Below are 14,729 nucleotides of genomic sequence, written 5' to 3' on the forward strand. Positions count from 1 at the left end.
CACTGGCCTTGTTGAATTATTCCAGTGACAACATCCCACTCTCGCCTGCCGTCATCGTTGCAGGGCTACACTGCTCAGTCTTGCACTTATAGGCCCGTGTATGGTCGTTACGCTACATAATTGTAAAACTGTAATTCTGAAACCATCTACAAGCAAGCAACAATTGACAGGTCTCGTTGTCGCAGATACCGTGCTGTTAACTTCTAGCACAAAATCTGTGACGTGGAACACCATCTCCTATGCAATACCTTGTTTTGTGAACAGTGATCAGAAATAGCGTTCGTCCTGGAATTATTGCAATATAATTAGAAGACGAAGGCCAAACTCCCGTCGTATATCTATCGTATGGTGTTATCCTCCAGGTCATATGCCTTTTTCAATTTAAAGAGTACTCACATTAACCAGTGTCTTCATGCAAGGGCTTCCTGTGTTGCTGCCTCCAGGTAGTCGGGTGTTGAGCAATTTTTTTTTCGAACCTACAATGGACTTTGACTAATAGCTTCTTAGGTTTACAGGCCCATACTAAGCGGCAGTTGCTCATGCGTTCAAAAGTCTACCCGATGCAGCTGGTGAGTTCCACATTTCCGCAGCTATCTGGGTTTGTGAAGACAATCTTTGGTGACAAGAGAGGGATTACGGCGTTCTTCTTCAAGAGTGAGGAGGTGTTCTTTTGAAGTAATACCCAGATTCTTGAATTAAAGAACTTTCAGCATTGCAACGCGTCAGCAATCGTAAGTATCGAAATAATTATGATAAATCCGCCTCGATTGCACAAACTACCTGGTGTTTACCTAGGTTTCAGCGTTATAACTGAAACAAATGAAGGGGCGGTTGTAGTCATCCGAATTTGCTGTATTAAAATTCAGGTGGTATTTGATGTTAGTTAGTGTCTGGTCATTAACTACGAGATTGCATATGGTGTCGTTTGTTGTACGTTACCATGCAGTATTGCCATTACAAATGATATTCTATTTCTTCCACTACTCTTTCCCAGTAAACCTATACTCATTTTTTCTTGTCTTAAATTGCTTATAGACATTAGAAATTTTTGACACCGTTTTTAGTTATTGTCCTTGACTATACGTCTGGTTTTTGCTCTTGCTAGCCGAAATGCTGCGATTTTATCACTTATTGGTCTATCTTGAAATCTTCGCGCAGCCTTCCGGCTATAAGTGATAACTCATTGACCAAGGAAGATAACGCTGCTCTATTAAAGTGTGCTGAATTTCCTATATTCAGAATGCAGATGATATATAGGAGAAATCTTTAGATTATACGAGTCCTTGGATGGGTATAGACAAGAGCACCATTGCTTTTGCGACCACATACCATGAACTATAAACAATAAATATTGACATGAATCGTAAATTTTAAATTTGATTCCCTTGCGACCAAATCACACACCAAGACAAAAATAATTATGCCAAAATGTATTAAGTATAACGGTACTTTTTATGAAGAGGTGTTGCACTCACCCATTAAGCTGAGAGACAGCACGTAAGGAGCCGTAATATATGTCGTGTAGTTAGCTCTGGTTATTCTGTCTTTATTGACACAGGTCGCTTCCAGGTCCACGAAGAAGAACTTTCTTGCCTCCCTTGGCCTGAAGTAAACCTATGGGAATTCACATAATCTTCGTTATACATTCTGGTACAGATTTCCTGGATACCAAGCCTATTTTATCTGTAAGTTGACATATTTTTGCTGTTTACTTTCACACTTTTAAAATATTATTTACTCACAGCACAAATCACTGTTACAAGCGAAATAATGTCCTTTCCCTTTCTTGTAAAGAATACCTGACAAATGCAGTGAAATGAAAAGTATTTCATGATATAATTAAGCGGGCCGTAGCAAATGCGGGATATTCCCTTTCAAGCTGAAATGGCGTGTTTCCTACTCCAGCCGGCACCAGTCCGGACTTATTATCGACGGGACGTTAAATCCTAATCTTCTCTTCGTTCCTTCTCAGTATTCACTGCAGTGTTGGAGGATGGCTACAGTGTCTGGGGGTGGAATTCTCCACGGAGTCGGTGTGTGCCCAAACTTACTGGGAAAGCTGACAGAGCTGTAAGGATTCGTGCGGATAAACGTAACGCTAACCACATCCACAAATTTTTGATCCGCATGAGCGGATATTAAAATCATATAAATCACTCTGCTATACGGAGAAGTTCAGACAATAGGTTTGTGCCTGACTCTCATAATTTTCGTTTGGTTCAAGCTGTACACTCGGCTCTGAAGCTTCGCTTAAATTAGAAAGGCACTCATCTTAATACAGATCGCATAAAATTTAGGCTCCTTTGTTTCTCCGTCTAACAGTGACGTAAAAGATTTTGTTATGATTAATATTTGAGACACTTTTAACCAAAGATATTGGATAAACTGTTTCTGAGCCTGAAGTCTGCATGACTCTTAACTCTGGTGCAGACGGGTAAATGGTGTAGGTTTTGTGTGGAGTATCGTTTAGAGAAGGAAGCGGCCGGGGGTGGGATAAGAAAATGGATACTGAACTAAGCTGTAGGAAATGGTAGTAGAGGAGTGGAGAGAATAGAAGATTCTCTATTATTAGGAAAAGGTGCGTACTGTTACATCTGGAAGGACCATCACTGACAGGCGCTGGAGAAGACTGAGGTTGCTTCGTAATTAAAGCGGAGAGGCCGAAGGATGGGGGACTGATCGTTTATAAGCACAGCAGAGTATGGGTACTGAAAACTGAGTTTTATATGTTTGACTGGTTGTTATCAACCTCGTGCGTAATCCAGGAGTTCTATTCAGGGTCGGGGAGAGGATTCCGGTATTTTAGTAGTTGGCACAGGTCTCACGTGTAGGAGGGTAAGGAGATGCAGAAAGCAATGCAGGGTTCACAGAATTCGTGGATTTGGATGGAATTACGTATTTATTGAGTGGAGGAAATTCAGGTAGCACTGGTATAAGTGAGACGCTACTTGTATGCTCAGCGAGTTAAGTATTTGTGTTTACTGTGGACTTTTGAGTGTATTAACTAGTAGATTATCCGTATTAGATTACAAGAGAGGCCTGGTCTCAAGTATTTACCGGTGTCGGTTAACTAGAATAGTTGTCAACACGACGCTGACGTCGCGCGACCAGAGGCTCTGAGTATTTCATGTCATATTTTTTTCATGTGTGTAAGAAGAGGACTGGAGATATTTGTAGATGTACACTGAATTTCATCTTCGAGAATACTTTTGTCTTTAGTAGATTCATCTTCCAATGCGTCCTCAGATTCAAGAAAAATCTGTGTTCCTGTTTATTTGCGGGAAGTTCAGATGTAGTCTCTGCCTTTACTTCAAACAGTGAAGACCGTTTAACAATCTTATACCCAATTTTGTGTATGACATCATCTCTTTTGATACAACCAAGACATAGCAAGTTATCGTATTTAAAACAGAAAACATGATCTTCGTTGTTTTGTAATAGTGATCAAAAGTGGTTTTGCTGTAACGTTTAAAACAACTACTAATGAGGTATCACTTTCCCTTCTTTTCAAAAAGGAGAGCATCTACAATTTTACAAAATATACCAATAATAAGAATATCTTGTCGATTTATAAGTTTCAATGTGACAGGATGAATGTTCAAAATATGTAACAGAACTTACAAACCCTGTAAGCTTTGCTTTCATCGTTGTGATCTGTTCGAATTGAGTGCTACAACATAACATTGAGGATGTCCGTATCATGAGTGTCTATCGCACTGGCGAAACGGTGCTACAATATTTGGATCTCTGCCGGTAACAAACACTAAATTTTACACAGCTATGAGTAAATCGATTAATAGTATTATAGTTATCAGTTCAAGTTTAATATTTAATCCAACACTCGGATTTTGGTCCAAAATATTCGATCCTCGAGGTTTCCGTTTTCACTGCTAATATAATGTGCAGTGACTTCCCTGTCGGTACTCCTCCCAAAGCTTCCAGACTGTGGAAACATTTCTCGTAATTGCAGGGGATGAGGTTTTATTTGATACTAGACTCGCATCTCAAAGGGTAACTGCGCGCCGTTTCAACAAAACGATTTCCATATCTTACTTTGAAATACGTAGGTGGAAAAAAATCGCAACACCAAAAAATAAATAACATAGAGTAATGAAATTTCGGGAATATTTTTGTCTAGGTAACATATTTAAGTGATTAACGTTGTAAGATTATATGTTAATGAAAGCGGGAGGTAAACCATTGCGCCGGCCGCGGTGGTCTCGCGGTTCTAGGCGCGCAGTCCGGAGCCGTGCGACTGCTACGGTCGCAGGTTCGAATCCTGCCTCGGGCATGGATGTGTGTGATGTCCTTAGGTTAGTTAGGTTTAAGTAGTTCTAAGTTCTAAGGGACTGATGAGCACAGCTGTTAAGTCCCATAGTGCTCAGAGCCATTTTTGATAAACCATTGCAAATGTGAAATGCTGGCGCATTAATGATCGGTGTAACCGCCAGAATGTTGAATGCAAGCATGTAAACGTGCTTGCATTGTGTTGTACCAGTGGCGGATATCAGTTTGTGCAATGGAGTTCCATGCCTGTTGGCCTTGGTCAGTCAATAAAGAGGCATTTACTGCTGTCTGTGGCTTGGCTCTGAGCACTATGCGACTTAACTTCTGAGGTCATCAGTCGCCTAGAACTTAGAACTGATTAAATCTAACTAACCTAAGGACATCACATACATCCATGCCCGAGGCAGGATTCGAACCTGCGACCGGAGCGGTCGCTCGGCTCCAGAGCTGTCTGTGGATGACACTGGAATTGACGTCCGATGATGTCCCATATGTGCTTGGATGGAGGCAGATCGGTGATCGAGCAGGCTACGGCGACATGTCGACACTCTGTAGAGCATGCTGGCATACAACAGCGATAAGTAGGCGAGCATTATCCCGTTGGAAACTCCGTCCCCCGCTGGAACGCTGCTCATGAAAGGCAGCACAGCATGTCGAATCACCAGATTGATATACAGTTTTGCGTTTAGGCTGGTGGGATAACGGCGAGAGTGCTGCTGGTGTCATGTGCAATCACACACTAGACAGTAATTCCAAGTGTTTGTCCGGTGTGTCTAGCACTCTGGCAGGTTGGCTGTAGGACCTCAAATGGCACACACCGCCATTACTGGCACCGAGGGAGAACCAGCCTTCATCATAAAACACAACAGATCTCCACCCTGTCCTCCAATTAGCTCTCGCCTGACACCGCTGAAGTCGCAAAGGTGGTGCTCTGGGGACGGTGGAATGCACGTTACAGGGCGTCTGGCCCGGAGCTGTCCGTAAAGTAACAGATTTGTAACAATTCGTTGTGTTACTGTGGCGCCAGCTGCTGTTCATATTGCTCCTAAAGATGAAGTGCGATGCGACAGAGCCATATGCGAAAGATGTTGGTCTTCCCTCTCCATAGTGCCACGTGGCCGTTCGAAGCCCGGTCTTCTTGCGATCATATATTCCCGTGACCACCGCTGCCAGCAAACATGTGCAGTGGCTACGTTCCTGCCAAGTCTTCACGGAGTATCGCAGAAGAAATATCTAGCTTCTCATGCCGCCATACTGAACATGGCGGAGGGTACCCCGTAACACTGCTGGTTATTTCCGTTCCTGTACCACTCGCAAATAGAATGAGGGTGAAAGGACTGTCTATATGTCTCCGTACCAGACCTGATTTCTCATATCTTACATTCGTGTTCCCCACGCGTAATGTATAATCTCCCACAAATCTGGGATTTCAAGTTTGTTAAAAAATACAGATGGTGCTGCATAAAATGACAGTATAAAAAGCTTTTTTAACACTAAGAGATGCGTCTAAAATTCCTAGAGTTCAAGACTATTTGAGGACTATGGTGACAACAACAACAAAACTGATTACCCTTGTGGGAGAGTGTACGTTGTACAATCGTATATAAAATAAAGAGAATGGCGGCTGAAGGCATAATGAAATCTTTCAAAAAAATCATCGCAGCTGCAGACCCTATCGCATTGAAAATTATACGTATAATATACATTTTACTAATGAAACAAATCACAAGATGTTCCATTTTCGCACTGCTATTAAAAACGGAAGCAAATTTTTCACTGTCGGTAGCGGAAGGTAAAAATTCCGTTTGAGGTGTGTTATCCAGTCCTCCACGCCCCCATCAGGGACAGAAACGTTTTCGTTTATCAATAGGATTCCTTTTATTAATTTTTATGTCCTGACTTTCATACAAATCTAATAACTCTGCTATTAAAATTGTACGGTGGCTCTCTGGGCAAAAGAAATTGATAATTCGATTCCAGAACCTCAAAATGTATTTATTTTCAAGAAAAAATAAATGCCTCTAATGAGAAGATGAAAACTATATGGAATATAGTAAAAAGTGAAACAGGAATAACTAATCAGGTAAATGAGGAAATTATGTAAAATGTAAATAATGAGTTGATTAGAGATACCTCCAAAATTGCAGACGCTTTCAACAACTTTTTCCTTTCAGTAGCAGACAACTTAGGTTTGCATAGTTCCTCAGAAGACAGCCCAAAATATTTAAAAAATGGATTTCCGCTGAAGTCTGAGAAAATTCAACTATATCCTACCTCACCAAAAGAGATTTCTAATATTATTAGCTCTCTTAAAAACAAATGTTCCAGTGGCTACGATGAAATAAGCACTACCGTAATCAAATGTTGCTCATCAGAACTTTCTGACATACTGAGTTACTTATGTAATGAATCCCTCCACAGTGGTCCTTTTCCAGATAGGCTTAAATATGCTATTGTCAAACCATTAAACAGAAAAGGAGACAAACCATCAGAGGAAAACTTCAGTCCCATTTCATTATTTGCAATATTTTCAAGAGTGTTTGAAAAGGTTACGTACAATAGACTTTATAAACACTTAGTACAGAAAAATATTCACATTCACAATCAGTTTGGATTTCGGAAAGGATTGTCAACTGATCACACTATATTCACTTTTACAGATGCGACATTAGAATCAGTAAGTCAAAATTTATTACCACTTGGAATATTCTGTAACCTGGCTAAACCTTTTGATTGTGTTAAGCATGACATCCTTAATTACAAGTTAAAATGTTAAGGGATAACAGGAGTAACAGGCTCATGGTTCTCATCCTACCTTTTTAATGGAAAACTGTGTGTCTGTATCAGGCTTACCTCATAACAATAGTCATTCAAAATATGAAACCATCAGACAAGGGATGCGTCAGGACTCTATACTAGGTCCCTTATTGTTCCTATTATATATTAATGACCTTCCATTGGCAGTGACACAAATTGCAAGCTTTGTCTCATTTGCAGATGATACAAGTATTGGTATAAAAAACAGTACCTATGATCTCACTGAGCAATCAGCTAATGAAATATTTGTAAGTATCAATGGGTGGTTCACAGCAAATGGATTGTCACTGAATTTTGACGAGATCCAGTACATACAGTTTAGTACCTCACAAAGAATACTTGAACTTATAAGTATAATGTATTCAAACAATAAAATTAAAGCTGTAGACAGTGTCAGATTTTTAGGGCTACAAATTGACCACAACCTAAATTGGAAAACTCATACTCTAGACTTAATGAAACGCCTTGGCTCAGCTACATTTTCAGTACGCATGATGGCAGAAATAGGTGATTTAAAAATGAAGAAGTTAGTTTATTAGGCCTACTTCCATTCACAAATGAGTTACGCAATAACCTTTACGGGGAAACTCCTCTCATAAAGAGAACATTTTCAAAATTCATAAACGAGTCATTAGAATTATATCTGGTGTCAGTGCTAGATCATCATGCAGAGACCTCTTTAAGAAACTTAGTATTCTAACTACTACTTCTCAGTACATATGCTCATTGATGTCCTTTGTCACTTCCAACATCTCTCTTTTCACACAAAATAGTTCAAAACATGATTATAATACCAGAACCAAAAGCAATCTGTATAAGGAATATAAAAGCTTAACATTAGTACAAAAAGGAGTCAAATACATGGATATTCATATATTCAATAACTTACCAGAGCATATCAAAGGTCTTGGAAGTGATAAAGATCGGTTTTAGAGTGAATTAAAGAACTTCCTGTTGGCCAACTCCATCGATGAATAGATATTCACGAGGATTATAGCTCATAACTCTCTCTGCATTAGAATTGTACAATATCCATGTATTTGAGGAAAAAAAAACTTTGACTCTTTCCACATCCAGGAGACTCATTTCCAACGGATCCATGGAAAACCATAAATGTAATGTAATGTAGTTAGCTGCCTCTTCCGTTCGTAAGTCACACTCTAGCACTCCACCCTAGGTAAACTTCAAACGCTTTATTAGAGGTCTCCGTAAAGAAGACAGTTACGTTGATAAAAATTCACTGTACCATTCAGTTAACATAGCATTGAGAATTTCTTTTAAACAGTGATTTGTACTTATAATTATCTAGTTTCCCTCTGTGCCATAAATTTTAATTGCAATACCCAAGGGAAAAAATTGTATCGGACATCGCTGGTTGTTAACACTCTGGTATGGTTTCAGAACATGCTTCAAAAATTCACAAGAGATAAGGTCTCGCCATCACAGAGTCAATAGGATGCAACTAAGTGGTTGTAGCTAGAAACCCAGGTTAGCAGTAGACTTTCTCTGAGTCTTGACGTAGGGAACACGAAGCAGACTAAAAATATTTGTCACCTGAGAACCGACATGTGGTGGCACCACAAGCTACTGTAGATATCGATTGCACGTCAAATAAATAAACTAAAATGTAATTACAATACCAACATTGTGCTTTAATATTTTAAAGAGAAGCAGTTATTACTGTAGATATTCGTATAGATATAGTAACACAACACAACGTCTAACATACGAAATTTTCGCAGTATTAATGTGGTAATTTTGAGTAATAGATGAATTTTTATGTAATGTATTGTGTCACTATTTTGTGAACATTTTCTTGTGAGTGAATATGATTATGTGATTTAAACGCAATTTCTAAAAGAGAATTTTGTAACAACTATTAGTAAACACGCTTGTCTAGTCAGGGCGATTTGCTGTTATGAACAGTCAAAGGGTATACTTGAAGCAGGGGACATTGTCGCTGGGCGCGTACTCGAGCAGTGTAGTTTATTCTGGCGCGGGTTCTGGGCAGTACCAAACTCGAAGAACTGTATGTTACGGCGAGCCATAAATACGGCGCTAATTGGGCACAGTGCAAAAGCATCAAGCGGAATTAATAGTGGGTTATAGCACTATTTGTTTATGGTTCGTCTAAATTTTTTAATAATTTTTGGCTTTAAAATTTTCTCGTATTGGTACTATATTTTCCGCATATGTAAAGTAAAGTGTGCTATACTGGAGGTTGAAGTTCTTTGCATTGTATGTGAGTAATGTGTGTAAAACACTATGTAAATTGTTAATTACGTTAAATAATTTTCTGCTCACATTTTGTATTTAAAAATATTTGTGTGTATAAATCGTTCGTGTTGATGTAAATTTGACAATTGTACGAAACGGTCAAGCTTAGGAACAATGTAAGAAATAGGTGTTATGTAAAAGCCAGTGTGCTTTTGTTGGAAACGAAAGTGGCACTGGGGAGTGGAAAAGATGGCAAGGGTGAATTGGCGCACTACTTAGAGCAAGCGCGGGATGTAAATCACACAGTCTGTAGGCAGCAGTGATTGAGGCAACACCCTTGTGGAGCAGGAGAAGCTTTGCCTGCAAATTTGCACAAAAATGCCACGGATGAAAACTGCAAACGGCTTGCGGGATAGCTGAGAGTTGTTCGTCTACTGTAGGTAAAATTGAACGACGCCTAGAAGAGAAATTGAGCCCATACAGCAAGATACTTGCAGGCTATACTGTGGGTAGTGTATCGGCCATAATTGTTGGCCACAATCAAGCCTACAGCCACCAGATAAGATTTTCTTTTTGTATTTTACTTCTGTGCAGCTTGAACCATTAATTTAAACTGTGTTTTATTAGTGAATAATCATTCTTGAATTTTAAATAAACTGGTTCACCTCGTTATTTTATCCTAATCATACACCTACATCTGGTTCCTTCCTGGTGTTTGATTAATCCGAGTATCCTGTTTTACAGACTTAGGAATTTTGCATCATAAAGTTAAAGAGTCCATGAATATTTTCATCTCGAAGAAAAGTTGTCTTAGTTGTTTCACTGAAAGGGGTAATAAAAATTTTAGTTAGAATAATAACACGTCCATGCTTGTTTTCTTAACTACTGCAAAGTGCTATAGTAAAAGTTTGCTTGCGTAAAATTCAGTTATAGTGAAGCAAAGTTACTAGAATCTCTTAAATGACTGCACAGAGTTAATTCGAATAGTAATAGTGAAATGTTAAGCATAAAAAGTATGGGCTTTAGTATCTAAGTAATTTAGTATTTAAATTTGTTGGTTATGATTAGTGCTTTTCTAAGGGTTCCCACTGGTCAAATCTTTTTAGCCTCCCTGAAGTTATCTACAGGGCCTCTGCTCTTTTAAAAACGTAATGTATAAGGGTACAGTAGTCAAATAACTCCAGTGTCTGCACCAATATTGTTTACGTGGAGTAACATTTAGTTGAAGAAGCAACATAAACAGTAGCAAAAAAGTAGGCAAAATTCATACTTATGTTTTTCCAATACTTCACTGCTTCATTGCGTGGATAGACTGGCGACCGTTTGTACATATTTCAAACCACTAAATAAATTTGGGACTGAGTTGTCCTAGCTTCAAGGTAATACTATTCATACATATCGCTGGGTAAGGTCTTAGGAAAAAACAATTGAATAGCCTGATTTATTCATCTATTAGACACAACACACGGTCAAATCCTGTAAAAAGGGTAACTCTATTGATTAGCTTTTCCTATGAACTGGAATATCCTCCCATTCTAAATTTAGTAAAAGGGCTATACGTGGCAACATAGAGACAGGTTTTCCTGTTATTTAGGCAAAAGCATACTAAACTACAATAGTGGTAGTAGGGTTATAGGGTCCAAAACTGTTTATCGCAAAGCGACGCTAAGATGAGCATAATGCCATGCATTTTCGTTGATTATTACCGCACCAATAGCCACTCACCGAAATAAGACCAGACCAACTATAATATTCAGAAGTGTATCAAGGCTACCCAGCGTAGTAGTTTCATTTTGTGCATAACTGCCAACTTAAAGTTAACGTTGTGTTACAAGCACTTAAACCTGAAAAATTAGCAGGAAGAGTCCTATCCTGTCGTTATTAATTAAAACCGAATGTCACTGTTGATCATAAAAAGACTAAAATTGCTGAGCTAATTTGATTTTCATGATTTGTGTAGAAAAGTGAAAGTTATCAAAACTTAAAAAAAATGAGTGATAGTTAAAGACAATGGACTTTGTTGCTCAGCGGAATCTTCACTTAAAAAACCAGTGTTAATATTCCTGATTATAAAAAGAGTAATTTTAGTGAGTTTTTGAAGATTATTGTAGATCAGAACGTTTAATTTCTTTGTGCGATTAGTAACATCAGCTATAATTTCCAAAATACGTAACAGCATAATGCAAAAGTTAATCAGTAGTTATTTAAAGAAAGTTACGCGGCAATTAAGTCATTTCTCTTAACAGAAAATATGTATTTAAGAAGAACTGCCGGCCGTTGTGGCCGTGCGGTTCTAAGCGCTGCAGTCTGGAACCGCGAGACTGCTACGGTCGCAGGTTCGCATCCTGCCTCGGGCACGGATGTGTGTAATGTCCTTAGGTTAGTTAGTTTTAACTAGTTCTAAGTTCTAGGGAACTAATGACCTCAGAAGTTGAGTCCCATAGTGCTCAGAGCCATTTGAACCATTTAAGAAGAATTACATTAGCATAAATATTGACAATAGGCGTCATAGTGGCCTGCGTGAAGCTATTTATTACACAAACCAGTGCCAAACAGTTAGCAGTCAAGTGTATATACTTAGCGCAATTTGCTTTACTGATTTGTTGATTAGAATTATTTCATATTGATAACTGTGATATCCATGGAGAAGAAATAAAAACTTTGAGGTTCGCCGATAACACTGTAATTGTCAGAGACAGCAAAGTACCTGGAAGAGGAGCTGAACGGAATGGACAGTTTCGTGAAAGGAGGATATGAGATGAACATCAACAAAAGCAAAACGATGATAATGGAATGTAGTCGAATTAAATCGGGTGGTGCTGCGGGAATTAGATTAGGAAATGAGACGCTTAAAGTAGTAAATGAGTTTTGCTATTTGGGGAGCAAAATAACTCATGATGGTTGAAGTAGAGAGGATATAAAATGTAGACTGTCAAATGGCAAGGAAAGTGTTTCTGAAGAAGAGAAATTTGTTAACATCGAGTATAGGTTTAAGTGTCAGGAAGTCGTTTCTGAAAGTATTTGTATGGAGTGTAGCCATGTATGGAAGTGAAACGTGGACGATAAATAGTTTAGACAAGAAGAGAATAGAAGCTTTCGAAATACTGAAGATTAGATGGGTAGATCACATAACTAATGAGGATGTACTGAATAGAATTGGAGAGAAGAGAAATTTGTGGCACCACATGACTAGAAGAAGGGATCGGTTGGTAGGACGTATTCTGAGGCATCAAGGGATCGTCTGTTTAGTATTGGAGGGCAGCGTGGAGGGTAAAAATCGTAGAGGGAGACCAAGAGATGAATACACTAAGCAGATTCAGAAGGATGTAGGTTGCAATAGGTACTGGGAGATGAAGAAGCTTGCACAGGATAGAGGAGCATGGAGAGCTGCATCAAACCAGTCTCTGGACTGAAAACCACAACAACAACAACTGTGATATTGAATCTGAGCTCGAGCCAGTGTTATTGTGCCCGTTTCCGCCTGATTGTTTTGGTTTAATTATCATGTAAATGCTTTTCCAAATTGATTAAGAACTATACAATATTGTTCGCCCACACCGTGAGCTGGCGACTGTTTTCTACAGCCAGAGAAATCTAAACTAAGAAATATTTAACTTCATTATCAGAAATTTCATCAACTACTTTGCAGTTATTATCATTTGTCAAAATTCTTTGGATCGTCATTGCATAGGAGTAGTCGCGCGATAACGATTGGGTTATAACTGGTTCTTCGGCACCGATGTTTTTTCCCAGACAACAAGGACATTAGGCACACATTTTATCAATTATCCGAAAGTGCAGATCCGTCATAATATCCGTGCATATTTCGTCGCTGCCCCTCGATGTAGCTATTCAGGCCCTCCAGTCTGTTCACTGAGAGACAAGTGATGCAAAGAGAACTGCAGATAGTGATATTCTACGACCGTACGATAAGAGGGAACCAAGTTTAGAACCTTACATTCTGTCGACACTGAGTTCACTTCGACAAGCGAGGAAACTGGTGGGTTCTCGCTGTCAGCACCCCGTAGATAAATTTGTACAAAACGGGTACCTTTATCTGAAATGAACATGTCTGGTTTCAAACTCTTACCGCCTGTGAGTTGACTGAGTGGCGGTAACAATCGCCGCTGCTTGCTGCTTTCATTTAAGTGTATTTTCACAAAGCCATGGCATCATAAAACCAATACTCGATAAGGTCGGAATGCTGTATTTCATATGTTTCGAATATGATCTCTAACAGGTGATGTTTAAAGGACTGAAAGAAATGACAGTAATCGTACAGATGCGGTAACTTTGAAGATTTTCATAAAAATGAATGGCAAATTTCTGCAACTGGATCTCAAAAGATAAAAATTACTTTCCACGTCTACTTAGAGATTACATTAATGCCATACAAATAAAACCGAACTGACCTCACTTAATTTATGGATGTACTCGTAGTATAATTGGGTATCTCAATCGGATCAGTTGTCCGACAATACTTCGCTCTCCACAAATTTTCGCTAATAACGCGCTTTTAATCTGAATAACTTCTCTCGATCAGGTGATACGTTTGTAGAGGTTTGTAAATAGCATCAAAATGCATAACGTAGAATACTAGTGTTTCGGCACCTCAAAAACTCGAAAGCAGCTGCGAAACAGACCCATACACTTACTTTACTCTCTTTGGAAAATAAACCTGGGAAGTGGAAATCTACTGTCTAATCAAAGAGTTATAATCTCTGTTAGACAATCAGCCTGTGATGGAAACGATAACAACTGTTAGAGTGATAACACAAAATAAAACACACTTATTGCAAATATATGTAAACAATCGAGGAGGAAAATTACTCGAATGGCACATCAGATTTTGAACTAGTGTAACCACACGCTGAAGAAATTACATTAAATACGCTACAAAATGTAACTTTTTGTTAGATTAAAACTCTGTACAGTATCAAGACTCAAATCCTATCCCAAGTTTGAGTCCCGGTCCGGGTCACAGTTTTAATCTGCCACGAAGAATCAGATTAGCGCACACTCCACTGCAGAGTGAAAATCCATTCTGGACGCAGCATGTAACAAAACAAAATGATAATTAAAATGAAAATATTAATACGATCACTAGCAAAAGAATGCCGCAGTGACCAACTGAGTTTTACCTATATCTATATGCTGCTGTTGCTAAACGGAGCAGATTGTCAGTGACAGGGTCTATAGTGTTCAGTTATGTTCCTTGTTAATGTACATATTATGATACAGAAATGATAGATTGTGTTATGCACATGTCTGACATGGACAATCTGTTATTAACTAGTTTGTTCTTTCTCTGTCTATGTCACCGAAGATTTTGAACCATAAACTTCTACTGCATAATAATGAATTACGTAAATAAAGAAATGTGTGAAGTAATGCACATGAGTATAGAA

The sequence above is a fragment of the Schistocerca cancellata genome, chromosome 1 (assembly GCF_023864275.1).
Source record: "Schistocerca cancellata isolate TAMUIC-IGC-003103 chromosome 1, iqSchCanc2.1, whole genome shotgun sequence".
Taxonomy (NCBI): Eukaryota; Metazoa; Arthropoda; class Insecta; order Orthoptera; family Acrididae; genus Schistocerca; species Schistocerca cancellata.